Genomic DNA, 5,000 nt, shown 5'->3' with positions numbered 1-5,000 from the left:
AGGCACTATGGGGGTGGCAAGAGCCTTGGCCAGTATGCGAAAGCCTAAGGATGACAGGTGCAAGCCATCCCTAGCGAAGCAATGTGGCTTGTCGAGCATGTCATCCCAGGCTGACAGACACTGGATCCCCTTTGAATGACACCAATACTTTAGCCAATTGTTGAAACTGATCACTTTGTCTTTATACTGTGGCATCATTCTTGGTGAGGGCAATATGCTACTCAAGGTCAGGGTCATACCAGCCTGGGCAACATGGTCAGAGAGCTCTTCTATGTCTCTTTTCATGTAGTCCAGGGAGGTACGTCTCAGGTCATTCACACCAGTATGGACAATGACGGAGTCATACTTGTACTTGCTTTGGAGTGACTTGAGTGCTTGTGTTATGTGGCGGATCCTGGCACCCAACAGGCAGCTTACAGTGACCCTCTCCTTGTTCAGTCTGGTGAGTGGGACATCAGTGTGCCGGACAATAGAGTCCCCTATAACAAGTGTATTTGGTGTGTAGTTTGGCCTCAAGGGCTGTGACTGTGAGGCACACTGATTTTGAGAGATATGTGATTCATGGGTATTGTTGAGGAGTGGCTGTTGCTTGGATAACTGCTTAAGAGGTCTTTGCTGTTTAGGCAGATTTTTATTTAGAGCCTCCGAGTATGTTTTTGTGTGTTTATGTGTTGGGTATGCAGATGCAATAGGTCTGTGTGAGACTGGATTTGTGGTGCAGGTGGTTACCTTTTCCTCCTGACTGACTGCGCCAGTCATGGGTTGAGAGAGCTCTGCCTCCAGTTTGGCTGTGTAACTGCATCTCTCACATGTATTAGAGTTTGTTGGAAGGAGGAGAGGGTTGTCTGTGTACATAAGGCAATTGTAACATTGCCTCAAAATTCCCAGATTCACCAGCTGGACTGGAGAGTAACCTTGAAACTGACCCTTGGACATACCAGATTAGTATAGGGAACTGTTTTTTTACTGATCAGATTAGGGGAAGGGAAAGTACAGTTTTGTACCTACCATAAATGTAGATGTTCGAGTGCTCATACAGCTGCAGTCATAACAGATGGGTTATCCTGCCGTCAGGCGGGTCCTCGGTCGGCCGAATTCCAAAGTCTAGGTCCGGCATCGGTTGTCGTTGCTTCTTCCCTGACGTCAGTGCGGCAGGGGTATAAAAGAGGCAGCCGACACCATTTTCTTCAGTTTTTCTTGCCCCAGATGTCAGGTACCCCCAGAAGGAAGGCAAACATAATGTTATGCAAAAACGCAATGTTGATAAATCAAAAACAGTAGTTGCAAGCAAATACACCATAAAAGAATACCGCAAAAAAGGTTATATGAAAAGTGTTTGTCATAAGGCCTGTCCTAAGAGGGGAAGGAGGGAGGGAAACCTGGACTGCAGCTGTATGAGCACTCGAACATCTACATTTATGGTAGGTACAAAACTGTACTATGTTCATCGTGCATACAGCTGCAGTCATAACAGATGGGTAGAATCCCAAAGCTAAGTAAGGGTGGTAGGCACTAAGTGGAACTAGGAGGGGCTAGGATGCCCTGCAGGACTGCTGTGGCAAAGCCCGCTCTAGATTTAGAGTATAGTGGGAGGTGATAGTGCTTGGAGAAAGTGTGCACTGAACTCCAGGTGGCTGCTTCCAAAATATCCTTGGTAGGGACCCCCCTGAGGAAGGCTGCAGAGGTAGCTGTGGCTCTGGTGGAGTGGGATCTGATGCATGCAGGCACAGTTTTTCCATGAAATGAGTAACAAAAGTGTATGCAATGGGCTATCCATTTTGAAATTGTCTGTTTGGAAATAGCCTTTCCTTGAGCACCTGCAGCATAGGACACAAAGAGTTGCTCAGATTTCCTGAATGGCTTTGTCCTGTCCAAATAATAACGAAGTTGTCTGTGAATGTCCAAGGAATGTAGTAGTCTTTCCCCTTTGTTTTGTGGATTAGGATAAAAGGTAGGTAAGCAGATAGTCTGATTCAAAGCCACACTGGATACTACCTTTGGCATAAAGGTAGGGTTGGTTAAATGAAACTCTGTCCTGATGGAAAATGATGAATGGTTGCACAGCCATGAGGGCCTGTAGCTCCAAAACCCTGCGAGCTGAGGTGATAGCCAGAAGAAAGGCTGTTTTCCATGACAAGTACTGTAACTCTGATGAAGAAGCTGGCTCGAAGGGAGGAAGGGTCAGCTTTTCCAATACGAAGTTGAGGTCCCAAGCAGGGACTGGTAGTTTCCTTGGGGGTTTTATATTCTTTGCCCCTCTGAGGAACTGCCTTAAGAGAGGATGAGAGAATAAAGGAGGATCTGTGTTCTATTGTGCAGAAATGGCTGAAGCGTGGATCTTGATGGAGGAGAAGGAAAGTCCATTGTTTAACATCTCAGTTAGGTACCGTAAAATTTAAGGTATATTTATTACCCAAGGATTCTGTCCCTTCTTTTGATTCCAGGCACAAAATCGTTTCCATTTGGCGGAGTAGGCCTTTCTAGTAAAAGGTCTTCTGGCCTCCAAGATGACATCCTGCACCTCCTTGGAGAGGAGAAACTGTTGGGAAATCAAGGAATTCTCCATGCAGCTAGATTTAGAGTTTTGAGATGGCTGTGAAGAGTTTTGCAGTTGTGCTGGGACAACAGAAGAGGGACTAGAGGTAGGATCCATGGTGGGGAATGTGTCAGGCTCTTCAGGAGCGGATACCAGTGTTGCCTTGGCCAGTCTGGAGCAATGAGAATCATTTTCGGCCTCTCTGCTCTGGCTTTTAATAGAACTTTGGGCAGCAGAGGAAGAGGCGGGAAGGCATAGACGGTCACTGTTGTCCAACTGAAGGAAAGTGCGCCCACTTTCCAGGCCTGTGGGTGATAGGTCCTTGAACAAAATTTTTTCAACTGGCAATTCCTGTGGGTAGCAAAGAGATCTAGGTCTGGCTGACCCCATGCCCAAGTTATCTTTGTGAAAATTTGAGGATGCAACTTCCATTCGTGTGGATCTGTCATATTTCTGCTTAGGTTGTCTGCCAGTGTGTTTTCCTTCCCTGGCAGGAATTGTGCCTGTAACTGAATTTTCAATTCCAGTGCTGTGTTCCAAATGGTCATGGCTTGCCTGCACAGGGGGTATGAATGAGTTACCCCCTGTTTGTTTATGTACCACATCACTGTGGTGTTGTCTGTCCTTATCAATAGCTGGCCTGGATGCAGTAGGTCTTTGAAGGTCATAATAGCCTTTTGCACAGCTAGCATTTCCTTTTGGTTGATGTGAAGGAGCTTCTCTTTTCGTGCCCATTTTCCCTGAATACACTGATATGTCATGTGTGCTCCCCAGGCGTAGTCTGAGGCATCTGTTGTGATGATTTGAGTTGCTTGAGGTACACAGAAAGGAAGACCTGTGTTTCTTTGGCAAGCTTGAGCCCACCACATAAATTATCTTTGCGTTTTTTGCTCAAAACTGGAGTCGGAGTATCCGATGACATAATATAATTAAATTTTTTGCCAAAAAAGTGAAGGGCGAACTCCGCCCGACGCTTAATAGTGCGTTTGTTGAATCTAGCACAAAAACGGCAGGCCGAGACGTCGTGGTCTGGGCCTAAGCAAGGTATACAGTAAGAGTGGAAATCCTTATGAGGTATTTGCTTCCCACATGAAATGCAATTATTAACTTGGTCTGACATCGGACTGAGGCAAGAAAAGTTTCCCCAGCGAGCCAGCTTTCAAGAAGACTTCGGCTGAAATACTCTCGTAAATCTCAGGAGCTAGCCGACCGGCACTTGTGAACTGCTTCTGCTTCGGGCACCGCGCGGCAAGAAAGACTGGAGAAAATGGCGTCGGCTGCCTCTTTTATACCCCTGCTGCACTGACATCAGGGAAGAAGTGACGACAACCGACGCCGGACATAGACTTTGGAATTCGGCCGACCGAGGACCCGCCTGACGGCAGGATAAGCCATCTGTTATGACTGCAGCTGTATGCATGATGAACATCTGATTTTTCACTTGATCAGGAAGGACCAAATCGGGAGCCTAAATCTTATGAGAAGTAAAGGAGGGTGTAGTGCTTTAGTTAGTTAGTGTTTCTTATAAGAGCTGAGCAAGTGCAGGGCTTTAGAAAGAGAATAGAGTGATTACTTTGAGAGTTTGAACAGTTCTAAGGGAAAAAGTAAAGAGCAGACTTTATGGAGCCTGGAATAGTTTAAACCTGTTTAGGTGGCACTGACTGACGCTGCTCAGTGCGCAAAACCGCGCAAAAAGAGAGTTGTAGGGTTTTAAGAGAGAGAGATCAAGGAGTTTAGAAATGACCCAAAATGGCCAATAAAACTACAGCTTCTAGGTAATAACCACTCCTCCAGGGACAGGCAGGCTATTCAGTGTTTACCGCTCCCACTGGTGAACACAGAGACTTCCCTTTAGCCCAAGCAAGCACTGGCCTTCTAGAAACTTCCAAACAGTTCAGAACAGCAAATCTGTAACTGAACTTTCAGAAAGTGGGAAAAAAGCAAGATTTTTTTTGTTTTTTTTTTCTTTTTGTTGTAGTTTAAAGGTAGCAGAGATACACAAGCAGCAAAATAATCACAACAGTGCAATAAATGACCCCACACTTGAGTGCTAGGCCAAAATCAGTTAAAATGCAGTTTTTAGAGAAAAAAACGATTTTAAATTAAGTGCAAAACAGGAAATGCAGTAAACAGGCTCTAGATGTGTTCCAAGTACTGTTACTGTTACAGATATAAACTTTAGCAAACCGGAAAATGCCAAAAAGTAGGTGGCAAAGCAGTAAAACTTAGCAAAAAATCAGAAGAAAATACTTAAAATCACAAAAGTGGCTGTTTTTCTTCTCTCAGCATTTTCTCCCATTGGTAGGTGCTTCAGCAACAACTAGCAAGCCTGAAAAGATGCCAAAACCACGTGGTTATATATATATATATATATATATATATATATATATATATATATATATATATATATATATACACACACAAACACACATAAATATATATATATATATATATAAAAAAAAAA

At 44.4% G+C, this 5,000-nt stretch overlaps 1 protein-coding gene across 2 annotated transcripts in view; it reads right to left on the bottom strand.

The window, feature by feature from the left end:
* The window catches only part of HEATR3 (HEAT repeat containing 3), a 603,471-nt gene that overhangs the window by 62,256 nt on the left and 536,215 nt on the right, over nt 1-5,000 (bottom strand). The gene's annotated exons all lie outside the window — the stretch shown is intronic.

Source organism: Protopterus annectens, chromosome 8.part1 (genome assembly GCF_019279795.1).
Source record: "Protopterus annectens isolate FY-2018-M chromosome 8.part1, PAN1.0, whole genome shotgun sequence".
In the NCBI taxonomy this organism is placed as follows: domain Eukaryota; kingdom Metazoa; phylum Chordata; order Ceratodontiformes; family Protopteridae; genus Protopterus; species Protopterus annectens.
The sequence above is the reverse complement of the archived record's forward strand: the minus strand, read 5'-3'. Positions and strand labels throughout refer to the sequence as shown.